The sequence below is a fragment of the Panthera leo genome, chromosome B1 (genome assembly GCF_018350215.1).
Source record: "Panthera leo isolate Ple1 chromosome B1, P.leo_Ple1_pat1.1, whole genome shotgun sequence".
Taxonomy (NCBI): Eukaryota; Metazoa; Chordata; class Mammalia; order Carnivora; family Felidae; genus Panthera; species Panthera leo.
In genome coordinates this window covers 58613552-58627099 of record NC_056682.1, presented here as the reverse complement: position 1 = coordinate 58627099, position 13548 = coordinate 58613552, and the positions used below count along the sequence as shown (strand labels likewise).

Here is a 13548-nt window from a genome sequence, read left to right as displayed (position 1 = left end):
AACCTAATAAAACCTGGGATTCTTGAGCTGAATCTCTCATCTCTTCCCTATATACATACTCTCAAGAAAGCTTATGGTTTTAAAACCTATTAATATGCTAACAACTCACATACTAATACTTCTTGGCCTGACTTCTTTACTGGATTCCCAATTGTCTTTAGACTGTGGATACCCAATGGTCTACTTAACATGTCCACTTGCATAGCTAAGAGGCATTTCAAACTTAATATATCCTATACAGAACCTCTGATTTCCCCCCACTCTACCGCTTTTCAGGAGATGGCACCACTTCCATCGATTACACTAGCACCAAACCAAGGAAGAGATCCTTTGTTTCTTTCATTCTCTCATTCCCCAAAGTCAATCCATCATAAAATCCTATTAGTTCTGTCTTCAAAATATACCTCATATCTTCATGCAATCAACTCCTGATTAGATTTTTGCAACAACTTACTAACTGATGTTTTCACTCTTGTTCCTATAATTCATTCTCTATATAACAGAGTAATCTGTTTTAAAAATTAAAGTATAGTTGACACACAATGTTACATTATTTTCAGGTGTACAACATAATGATTCAATATGTTATGTATTATGCTATGTTCTCCACAAGTGTAGCTACCATGTGCCACCATACAACACTATTAAAATACCATTGACTATATTCGCTATGCTGTACCTTTAATCCCTACAATTTATCCATTCGATAACTGGAAGCCTGTACCTCCCACTCCCCTTTACCCATTTTGTCTATCTCCCTATTCCCCTTCCCTCTGGAAACCATCAGTTTTTTCAGAGTAATCTTTTTGTTTAACTTTATTTAGCTTTTAAAAAACATTTCAAATATTTATTTATTTACTTATTTATATTTAAATCCAAGTTATTTAACATACAGTGTAGTTTTGGTTTCAGGAGTAGAACTCAGGGACTCATTACTTAGATATAATACCCACTGCTCATCCCAAGTGCCCTCCTTACTGGCCATCACTCATTTAGCCTATCTCCCCATGCACCTCCCCTCCAGTAACCCTCAGTTTGTTCTCTGTATTGAAGAGTCTCTTATGGTTTGCCTCCCTCTCTGTTTTTATCTTATTTTTCCTTCCCTTCCCCTATGTTCATCTGTTTTGTTTCTTAAATCCCATATCTGAGTGAAATCATATGGTATTCATCTTTCTCTGAATGATGTAGTTGGCTTAGTATAATACACTGTAGCTCCATCCATTGCAAATGGCAAGATTTCATTCTTTTTGATGGATGAGTAATATTCCATTGTATATATATACCACTTCTTTGTGCATTCATTAGTCGATGGACATTTGGGCTCTCTACATAATTTGGCTATTGTTGATAATGCTGCTATAAACATTGGGGTGCAAGTGCCCCTTTAAATCAGTATTTTGATATCCTTTGGGTAAAAATGCCTAGTAGTGCAATTGCTGGATCGTAGGGTAATTCTATTTTTAATTTTTTGAGGAGGCTCCATACTGTTTTCCATAGTGGCTGCACTCACCACAGTTCCACAGTTTGCATTCCCACCAGCAGCATAAGAGGGTTCCCCTTTTTCCACATCCTCACCAACATCTGTTGGTTCCTGTGTTAATTTTAGCCATTCTGACAGGTGTGAGGTGGTATCTCACTGTGGTTTTGATATGTATTTCCCTGATGATAAGTGATATCGAGTATCTTTTCATGTGTCTGTTAGCTATCTGTATGTCATCTTTAGAAAAATGTCTATTCATGTCTTCTGCCCATTTCTTCACTGGATTATCTGGTTTTTTTGGGGGGGGGTTGAGCTTGATAAATTCTTTATGTATATTGGATATTAACCTTTTATCAGATATGTCATTGGCATATATCTTCTCCCATTCCATAGGTTGCCTTTTGGTTTGGTGATTGTTTTCTCTGCTGTGCAGAAGATTTTTATCTTGATGAGGTCCCAATAGTTCATTTTTGCTTTTTGTTTCCCTTGCCTCTGGAGACGTGTCTGATAAGAAGTTGCTATGGCTGGTGTCAAAGGGGTTACTGCCTGTGTTCTCTAGGATTTTGATAGTTTCCTGTCTCACATTTAGGTCTTTCATCCATTTTGAGTTTGTTTTTGTGTATGATGTAAGAAACTGGTCCAGTTTCATTCTTCTACACATTGCTTTCCAGTTTTCCCAATACCATTTGTTGAAGACACCGTCTTTTTTCCACATTGGATATTCTTTCCTACTTTGTTGAAGATCAATTGACCACAGAGTAATCTTTTAAAAGTTTAAATCATATCATGTCCCTTCTCTCCTGATAAAAATTTTCCAATGGCTTCCCATCACAAACTTCCTACATGAGCTGGCTCTCGCCCACCTCTCTGACTACATCTCCTTCCTCTCTCCCCTGCCCTTTTTCACTACATTCCCACCACATGAGTCACACCAAGCCATCTCAGCCTTAAGGCTTTTGCTTTTGCAATGTTCTATTCTCCATATCTTCACATTTTTGGCTCTTATTCTTTAATAAATAATAAGAACAAAATGAATGTCACCATGTCAGAAAGGTCTTTCCTTGTTATCCTAAGTAATTTCAACCATATCATCTCTTTTTGTTTTTTTGCAAGCATTTACCACTAATTGAAATTATTATGTTCATTTATTTGTTTCCTAGTTTAATGCCTAACAATCCCCACTGAACTGTAAGCTCCAGAGGATAAGATCTTTGCCTATAGCCAATGCCTGAAATAGTGCTTGGCTTGCAGTAGGCTCTCATTAAAATTATTTGTTGAGTGAATAAATGAATGCCTGAAGAACAAATGAATGAATGAATGAAGTGCCTAGCCTATGCATAATCTTTGTACCAGGGTTTGGCTTTTTATTCAAATGGATAGAATGATCATTTATGCCATCTGTGTGTCTGTGGGAGGAGCAGCTTGGTAGAGTGGGGAAGAAAGGAGCTCTGGAAGACAGACCTGGGTTCTGAGATTTGGTTCTGTCTCTCTCTCTCTCTATCTCTATCTCTATCTTATCTATCTCCGTGTGTGTGTGTGTGTGTGTGTGTGTACACACATTGTGCAGAATAATGATTAATTCCTTAAAGGATAACTTTCTAGCATGAAACAGAGTCCTTAACAGTTTTATTTTATTGATATTAATTAGTATTAATAGGGTAGATTTATAGAGCTCACATAAAAAAATGATCTCCTCTTAGAGATTTAACCCTGGGGGATAAGAACCAACAAGCTTGCCATTCAAGAAGTCCCTGAAGTTTGTGATTAACAAATAGGTCAAGGAGGAAGGCATCGAGGGACACTTTCAAAGCACTCTTAAATCCCTCAAATGTCAATCAATAAATGGAATCCTCCAAATGAGGCCATTTCCACTTAGAAGCCTGTTGTACATTTGCAATATTTTTCTTTCCCTTTTCTCCCAGAAGAGCTAATGAGATGTATTTCTTCAGCAGCAGCTCTCAGGCAAGCCTGTAAGTGACTTTTAATTAAGATCAGTTTATTCTGCTCCATATTTTGAGAGTTTTTCTTTTGGCATTTGATAGGTAGGCTAAATTACAAAATTAGAATTTTACTTTGTAAGGTATCTTGATATTATTTAGTTCAAGCTCCCTTGTGCATCTTTCTCATAGATATGAAAATTATACTGTCAATTTTTAATACCATTTTCAAGTCTTAGAAGGATTATATAATTTGCATACTTATATGCCTTGCCTACCAACATTGTAGACTGTGAGCTCTTTGAGGGCAGGGACTGTCTCATTTATTTTATATGCTCAGTATCTGGCATGGCACTCACAATAAATGTTTGAAAAATGAATCATTCCTGGGGCGCCTGGGTGGCGCAGTCGGTTAAGCGTCCGACTTCAGCCAGGTCACGATCTCGCGGTCCGTGAGTTCGAGCCCCGCGTCAGGCTCTGGGCTGATGGCTCAGAGCCTGGAGCCTGTTTCTGATTCTGTGTCTCCCTCTCTCTCTGACCCTCCCCCGTTCATGCTCTGTCTCTCTCTGTCCCAAAAATAAATAAAAAACGTTGAAAAAAAAATTAAAAAAAAAAAAAAGAAAAATGAATCATTCCTAATATAGTAACTTTGGTAATTAGACAAGTTATTGAACACATAATTGTTTACAATAAAAAATGTATAAAGTCATAGATAACCAAAAATAACAGGCAACTAAAAATGGTTTTATCAGGTTTGGGGAATTAATAGAGGCCAATGTAAGTATATGCTTTTTCACAGAACTTCAGGTTTCCTATACTATATTACTAACTTAATATTTCTATTGGTGACCCCTGTTTAATTGCACAGTAAGAATATTTCTAAATTTCCTCAGCTAATACACAGAGCAGAAAATCAATTTTATGACTAACATTTGACTGAAAAGAGAAATCAGAGTATAAATAATTATTACCATATAATTCACTTCACCTTCTAAAGAATTCAGTTTGGAAGATATTGTTATATCTCCTTATTCTATACCTGGAGACTTCCATTATATATTTCCATATTATGTATAATATGGTTATGTACCACCATATTATTTGTGATGAAACTAATGGTACAGAGAGGTTTAATAACTTGCACAAAGCCACACAACTAGGTAATTGGCAAAGGCAGAACTCCAAACTAGATCTGACTTTCTGCACTAAACTTTGGTGGTTCTGCCCAGTCAGAGAGCTGAAAGGGATTTGAAGATGACTTAGTCATATGACTTCATGAGGACCCTGGGGCTAGAGAGACTGTGACATAGCTCTCAGTCACACACAGCTGGTTGGTGGCAGAATTGGAGCCAGAGCTGGCCGTCTTCTGACCATGGAGTGTTAATGCCTCATGAGGTTGAATGAGGCCAGAACTAAGGAAATGGGAATGTAGGACCCAGAAATGATGTGGGAAAATCATCCATACTTTATTAGCAGTATTAGCAGCAAAGGAGATGCAATCAGATTTGCATTTTATTTTATTTTATTTTAGTTTTTAGATTTGCATTTTGGAAACATCTCTCTAGCATGGCATAAAGAATGGATTGAAAGGAGCAAACAGGTGAGAAATGATAGGGCATATCCTAAGACAGTGTCATGGGGGCAAAGCTAAAAGGGATGGAGTAATGAGGTATTTTAATATATTCTTTCAACGAGTGGAGAACAGAATTGGTGGCTTAAGGCAGACCTGGGATTAAAAATTGGATTTTCCTAGCCTGTGAATAGCAGCAATTTCAGTGGCACTTTTTTACACTTTACTGCTGTGTTTTATTTAATTTTGTCTTCTCAGATGGATGGGAAGCTCCATCCGTCTTGCTCATGATTATAGCTTTTGTGCTTAACACAATCCTTGACACACAGTAAGCACTTAAATACTGTTCAGTGAATTAAACGAATATTTCAGCCTTCTGAGATGTTTCAGGAATGAGGCAGTGTCTTAATGGATATTTAACAATTTAGTGGTAAAGCTTTATCCTTCAGCTTGATGGTACCTAAAAATATAATATTCAAGTTCAGTGTCACAAACAGTAAAGTGAGTATAAATTTTCTTTTTCCATGATGATTCTTACATATTCAGTTGCTCGGTCACTTTCATTTTCATGGGTTATTAGATCCTTGAGAGTAGCAAAATGCTGTATTTGTCAGATAACAAGGTAATGCCACTCCACCAAGACTATTCCCAACCTCCCAGTTAAGAATGGGAAATCATGGGGGAACCTGGGTGGCTCAGTCATTTAGGCATCTAACTTCGGCTCAGGTCATGATCACATGGTTCATGAGTTTGAGCCCCAGGTGGGGCTCTGTGCTAACAGCTCAGAGCCTGGAACCTGCTTTGGATTCTGTGTCTCCCTCGCTTTCTGCCCCTCCCCCACTCAAGCTCTGTCTGTCTGTCTCTCTCTCAAAAATAAACATTAAAAAAATAAAAAAAAAACACATTTAAATAATAAAAAAAGAATTGGAGGTCCTATAATCCCACTAGTCATGAAAGATGTAAAGAAATGTTTTTGCACCCTGCAGACTTAAGCCTTATTTTTAGAATAATTCTAAGGAGCAGAGAGTTAAACCTTTAGGTTTCATAGAAAGTATTCAGCAATTCTGGGCAATGCAAAAGAAGTATAGAGGAAGAAATGGTCCTTGTTCTCAGGTACAATATTAATAGGTTCTTATCTGGAATATATTTTTTGCTATTAGGAGATCTGTGTTCTGAAAACAGATCAAATGATGCTGGCAAGAATAATTTAGTAGATGAAAATAAGGGAAAGAGCAAGAAGTATTGATCAAAGAGAAAGTGTTACAAATAAAAGGCTTTTTCCCTGAACGATAATAATAAAAAAAGATGGCATTTGACTGCGCAACTAACTGATAATCTGGACTACTAGCAAACCTCTGATTTTTCCAGCGCATTAGATACTTAAATTGATCGTGGGAAAACGTTGTTATTTGCACACTTATGATAACTGTTCTTTATTACATGCTCAAAAATATTTTAGACATTGCAGCTATTACAGAAAATTTATTATACCTCTTTGATTCAAGGCAAGAACAGGCATATTTTATTTTTTGAGACATTACAAAGAGCAGTAAAAGTAATATAAATATACTGCAGTGAATCAGAAGAATGGAAGTAAGTATAGAATTAGGGAATCTACTTTGTGTCCCTAACATTAATTAGGACTGACTGCATCCATACTGTCTCAGATTGAAGAGCACCAGTATTATGTTTAAAGACTTTAAAGGGAAAAGACTGCCCTGTTTCCACAGTGTTTTCAGTTTAAATAAAATTGAGGGAATTATATGAACCAGTTAGAGCTCACATGGCTAAAGTATGAGGTATCCTCAGGCTTTATCATGGTACCTCCCTGTCTTAGTCCAGTTGGGCTGCTGTAACATTTTCATACACTGGGTGGTTTATAAACAATAGAAATTAATTTCTCACAATTCTGGAGGCTGGGAAGTTCAAGATCAAAGTGCCAGTAGATTCAGTGTCTGGTGAGAGCTCGCTGTGTTCTAACATGGTAGAGAGAGGTGGAAAGCTCTCTGGGGCCTCTTCTACAACGGCACTAATCTCATTCATGAGGGCTCTGCTTCGTGACTCAGTCACCTCCTGAAGGTTCTACTTCCAAATACCATTATACTGGGAATTAGGTTTTAACATATGAAATTTGAGGGGACTCAAACGTTCAGTTTGTGGCAGTCCCGTAATGAAGAAGGATGTGTGTGACTCTGCATGTGTGCGTGTATGTGTGTGTCTGAAGAGTATGCGTGTGTGTTTAACTGAGACCAATGCTCCTGTACAGGAACATGAGTAACTGAGAGCTGACTATATTATGATTACTAGCATTACATCATTACATTATGATTACCATTAACAAAGGCTGAAATCATAACAAGGACTTGGGATTCTCTAAAGTGACTAAATTCAAATTGCCCATATGGTGAGGATGCATAAATATCTTTTATAGGCAGAATAGCTGGCTGTCTCTATGGGTTTGATACCATTCGGTGCAGTTAACGTGTGGTGTCCCATGCAGATCTTACAAGAGCCCTAATGAAGTTGCTATCACCTGCCTATTGCAAATTAAAAAAAAGAAAACTGAGGGAAGGGTAAGTTAAATCCCTTGCCTGAAACACACTATTTGTTAGAGTCAAGCCAGGTTTGAACCAGGATGGACTTGCCTTAGAGTTTTAAGGTTTTGAAACACTATTATTCTCTACCTCCTAGGAACTTTTTGATGAATTACACCAAAGAACGTTTGTGTAACAATGGTGTGTAGAGCACTGGAAAGGCGTCATGATAATTTGGTTAGTGTCCTAGGATCCAGCAATAACTCTTGAAGGCTAGCTAGGGGGGGTACTTCACTGATTTTGAGCACATTTCTAGAACTGACAGCACATGAGGAAGACGTCAGCCATGAGGAAGCCTATAGAGTTTGAGGAGAGGCATAGAGCCACTTTCAGTGTCTTTATTGGTAATGAGATACAATATGTTTTTTTTTAAATTTTTTTTAACATTTATTTATTTTTGAGACAGAGAGAGAGAGAGCATGAACAGGGGAGGGTCAGAGAAAGAGGGAGACACAGAATCTGAAACAGGCTTCTGGCTCTGCACAGAGCCCGATGCGGGGCTCGAACCCACAGACTGTGAGATCATGACCTGAGCCGAAGTCGGACACTTAACCGACTGAGACACCCAGGCGCTCCAACAATATGTTTTAATAATCATGAGCACGGTAGGGGAACAAGACTTCACCAAAACAACTGTTTATTTTTTTTTTCTTAGTTTAGAAACTGTATTTTATAACATGAAAGATTTAGTTGACTTTGCTAATTTAGCTGTAAATTTTCTCCTTTTTAATTTTATTTTTAATTTTTTAAAATTTACATCCAAATTAGTTAGCATATAGTGCAACAATGATTTCAGGAGTAGATTCCTTAGTGTCCCTTACCCATTTAGCCCATCCCCCCCCCCCACAGCCCCTCCCATAACCCTCAAAACGTTTGTTCTCCATATTTATGAGTCTCTTCTGTTTTGTCCCCCTTTTTGTTTTTATATTATTTTTGTTTCCCTCCCCTTATGTTCATCTGTTTTGTCTCTTAAAGTCCTCATATGAGTGAAGTCATATGATTTTTGTCTTTCTCTAACTTCACTTAGCATAATACCCTCCAGTTCCATTCACATAGTTGCAAATGGCAAGATTTCATTCTTTTTGATTGTCAATAATACTCCATTGTATATATATATATACACCACATCTTCTTTATCCATTCATCCATCGATGGACATTTGGGCTCTTTCCATACTTGGCTATTGATGATAGTGCTGCTATAAACATGGGGGTGCATGTGTCCCTTCGAAACAGCACACCTGTATCCCGTGGATAAATGCCTAGTAGTGCAATTGCTGGGTCGTAGGGTAGTTCTATTGTTAGTTTTTTGAGGCACCTCCATACTGTTTTCCAGAGTGGCTGCACCAGCTTGCATTCCCATAGCTGTAAATTTTCAATATGATCACTATGTCATTTATGTTGTATCTCGACTAAGGAAGGTGTTTTTCTAGTTTTTAGTTTTGTAAAAACAACATATTTCATTCATCATTTTAGATACTTTGGCATTTTTACTCCTCTTTTCTGTTCTTTAACCTTTTTGAGATTGGTCTTAAAGAAAGGTAATTTATGTCTTAAAATTATCATTTGAATAATCAATATCTCAGTTGTGAAGTAATAGCCAAGCTGGAGTTCTCCATTTACCTAGCCACCAGGTTTCCACAGGTGTAGTTGAGCCCTACAACTCCATCCCCACTACCCACACCATCCTGGAGCACTCTGATCGTGCCTTCACAGTAGACAATGAGGCCATCTATGACATCTGTTGTAGAAATATTGACCACCCAACCTATACTAACCTGAATAGGTTGATAGGTCAAATTGTGCCCTCTATCACTGCTTCCCTCAGATTTGATGGAGCCCTGAATGTTGATCTGACAGGATTTCAGATCAATCTGGTACCCTATTCTCACATCCAGTTTCCTCTGGCCACATATGCCCTACTATCTCTGCTGAGAAAGCCTACCATGAACAACTTTCTGTAATAGAGATCAATGCATTCTTTGAGGCAGCCAACCGGATGGTGAAGTATGACCCTCACCATGGTAAATACTTGGTTTGCTCCCTGTTGTACTGTGGTGATGTGGTTCCTAAATATGTCAATGCTGGCATTGCTACTATCAAGACCAAGTGTACCCTCCAGTTTGTGGACTGGTGCCCCACTGGCTTCAGTGTTGGCATTAATTACCAGCCTCCCACTGTGGTACCTGGTGGAGACCTTGCCACAGTACAGTGAGCTGTGTGCGTTGCTGAGCAACACCACAGCCATTTCTGAGGTCTGGGCTCTCATGGACCACAAGTTTGACCTGATATATGCCAAGCGTGCCTTCGTTCACTGGTATGTGGGTGAGGGCATGGAGGACGGAGAGTTTTCTGAGGCCTGTGAGGACATGGCTGCCCTTGCGAAGGATTATGAGGACGTTGGTGTGGATTCTGTTGAAGGAGAGGGCAAGGAAGAAGGAGAGGAATACTAAAGTTAATAAAAGGACAAAGGTGTTACTTTTACAGAGAAGCTTATTCTGTTTTAAACATTGAAAACTTGTGATCTGACCAGTTAATTTGTATGTAGCAATGTATATTCTCACATACAATTACTGACCTGTGCTTTAAACACAGTGCTTTGTTATAGACCCAAGCTGTCCGTTTCTCTGATGAGTTTGAATACAGTATTCCCTGTCATAAATGAGAAAAAAAAAAGAGAGAGATGCCCTTTTTGTAAGCTATCTTCTGGGTCTGACATCTAAAGCACTTTGCAAAAATAACAAATATCTTACCATTTATGGTCCCTGAAAATGGTTTTCAATTAGTTAACAACATATTCTGGCTAATATTTACTCCATGTTTTAAGTATGGTATAATATTTCTAACTGTAACAATACTAATAGAGTATTAGCTAATATTTTATTGATAGTTTATATTTCTGTTCAAGGAATCTTACCTTTTCTGATGTTTCCTTCTATGTGGAGGAAACTCCACTCATTATAAAACTTCTAGCTCTTTCCATCCTCTCATTAGTGTCTCCCCAGGGAAGAAGAATGATTTAATCTGTTTGGTGAGTTTAGAAGGAGAAATTGGGCACATGTAACTCAGCTTCTTCCTCTCCCCCTTCCTCAGGGGAGAAAGCTGCCTGCTGGGAGCCAACATTCTCCTCAGCTTTTCCATGCCATCAGGACAGGCTTGAGGTGATGTAGTTTTGTCTGTGATTGGACTGGTGAGTGTCTCACTCTAGGATTTGGTATTAGGAAGTCTGTCTGCCTGCAGATGTAATCTTTGTCCATCAACCTAGGCTCTGTCACTAAAACATGGAATATTTTGACAAAAGCTGACTCTTTGCCTCATTTCTCAATTGGTTCAGAACTCAGGGTGATAGAGAGGTCCCAGTTGTCGGACCACCTCACAGCCCCAAACATCTCTGTGTCAGTGGGCCAAATCTTAGGACATTAACAAGAAGTGCAGTTTGTGAGAACAAACTATATGTGAGGATTGAGGTTTCTAGCTTGGTGTGTGCCTTTAGCCTTGGTGACTCTGTAGGTGCTGAACATGTTTGATTTTCACCATGGTGAGTCGCTGAAACTTGACGCAGCTTTGTCCCCCGTCAAGAGGCCACTTATACAGGTGATCATGTTTCTGTAGAGGTAGTGGTGTAGGCGCCAGGGTTTACGCTGAGGCATGGGCCTTTGGCAAATGTGTGAAGATCTTCGAAGACAGACTGCTGAGGGTGCAGGTTTTATTTTAAGCAGGCAAGGCTGAGGCAAGCATTTGATTACAGGGAAGAGTCTTTCCCCTGGGCCTTTAGCTGTTAGGGAGCAGGATGATATTTACCATTTGAAAAATGCAATGCAGCTGACATTTGCATGAGCCAAAGAACAATAGTGAGGGTCTACCTTGGCGCTAACGTGCCAGATCTCAGTAGGCAGTGTGTATCAGCTGCCCTAATTTCTGTTCTTGTGTTGTTTTGACTAACTTCACAGCCAAGGAAGGGAACGACTGATCTTGAATTCATGTGGTTTTTTCACAGCAAAGGAAGCCAGCCATAAAAGACTATAGACTGGTTCTACTGGTATGATGTTCAAAAGCCAGGCGTAACTGATTGATAATGACAGATACCAGAATACCTGGTTTCTTTAGGGGGCTATCAACTGAATGGGAGCTCAGAGGAGCCTTCTGGGTTGTTGGAAATGTTCAATACCTTGATCTAGATATTGGCTACTCAGTTATATATATATAGATAAAAATTGATTGAAGTGTGTACTTAAGGGGCGCCTGTGTGGCTCCATCAGTTAAGCATCTGACTTTGGCTCAGGTCATGATCTCACGGTTCATGAGTTTGAGCCTTGTATTGGGCTCTGCACTGACAGTGCGGAGCCTGCCTGGGATTCTGTCTCTCTCCCTGTCTCTCTCTGTCCCTCCCCAACGTGTACTTGCACGCACACTTACTCTCTCTCTCTCTCTCTCTCTCTAAATAAATAAACTTTAAAAAAGGTGTACTTAAAAGTTGTGTACTTTATTATTTTTCAATTTTAAAAGAAAGAATTTATCTGGATATAGATGCGCATGGAGGACTTCTCAGTGAAAACTTATCAGCATGTCCCCAGTCTAAACTATGTGCCTCTTTTGGTCCCTTAGGTTCCATAGACTATACAGCCTACTGGGGGAAAGATCTTATCAGATTCTATAATTTCTTACCATTTCCAAGTTTACTTTTAAATTTAAATTTATTTATATTTGATGCCTTCTTGGTTCCTTTTGGCTATTCTGGAGACTCAGCTGGTGTAAGTGGTGTAAGAGACTCATCAGGTGTAGGGTGCTGACCCTAACATATCCGTGAGTGTTTCCCCATGAGTAGGTCATGTGTATGGTGTAGGGTGCTGACCCTAATATGTTACTGAGTGTTTCCCACATGATTAGGTCAATCCAAGGTTGGTGTTTTAAGTGTCCCATCTTCTAGTAGGTTGAATCCTCTGCCCCTGGGTCTGCACCAAACAAAATATATACGCTACATTGCAAATTCCTGCACATATCAACACTCATCTAAACCAGAGGCTGGCAAACTTCTTTATAGCACCAGATAGTCAATATTTTATGCTTTGTGGGCCATATGGTCTTAACTTTTCATGAAAGCAGCCATAGACAACACATAAATAGATGAATGTGGCTGTGTTCCAATAAAACTGTATTTCCAAAATCAGGTGATGGGCTAGATTTGGCCCATGGGCCAGATTAGGTGGACTAATGCCTGGTCTAAACCATGAAATCATCCTGAAAAATTGACAGGGAAGAAATTATTCCGTATTTTTTGTTTTGTTTTTGCAAATAAGGAGACTGAGGCTTGGCAGACTGCATGAGCTTCCTGGTTTATTCATAGACTAGTGAGTGATTTCCAATGAGAGCTCAGATGAAGAATTATATTCGTGGCACTGACATGGGCTGTGTTTAAAGCCCTGTAGGGTGAGGGGCATGTCAGATAGTGCTTAACATTCAGTTATTAATATTCAATAACTATTTTATTATTTGAACAATTTTGTGTGATTTTGGGTCTTGAAATGGCTTCCTAATCAGGCTTCTTCATGAGGTTATAATCAGGCAATAGGCAGTGTGTTGATAAATAGCAAATCAGAAATCAAAGCTAAGATTCTGGGCTTTTCCAAGCTAGCTGTGTAACTCTAAGCCACTTAACCACTCCGGATGAAGCTTCATGTAGAACTCATTCCTAGGTATCTAAATTTTAAAAGAGGTCACCCAAAGAAGGCAGCATTCTAACTTCAGTGGAGCCAAATGATACACAGATGAAGGAGGTGATTCAGGAAAGCATCTCAGATCAAACCATATCACTATCTTTACCTTGTTAATTAAGAGGTCCATGTAATGTAAAAGTCCCTGTCAATTACATCCCATCCTTCTGAAGCCAATAACAAGGCAGAGAGAGTTTTTTTCAGATCAAGAAATAAGATTAGAGGAGACTGGGTGGCTCAGTTGGTTGAATGTCAGG

The 13548-nt window shown here is 38.9% G+C and overlaps 1 long non-coding RNA gene across 3 annotated transcripts in view; it reads left to right on the top strand.

Moving 5' to 3' along the window:
• The first annotated feature begins 4760 nt into the window (after positions 1-4760).
• Positions 4761-13548, top strand: part of LOC122217710 — a 154005-nt gene continuing 145217 nt past the window's right edge. For all 3 annotated transcript variants that reach the window (XR_006201642.1, XR_006201641.1, XR_006201640.1), the window contains exons 1-2: positions 4761-5017; positions 7488-7560. This is a non-coding gene — a long non-coding RNA (uncharacterized LOC122217710). The remainder of the gene's footprint in view (positions 5018-7487; positions 7561-13548) is intronic.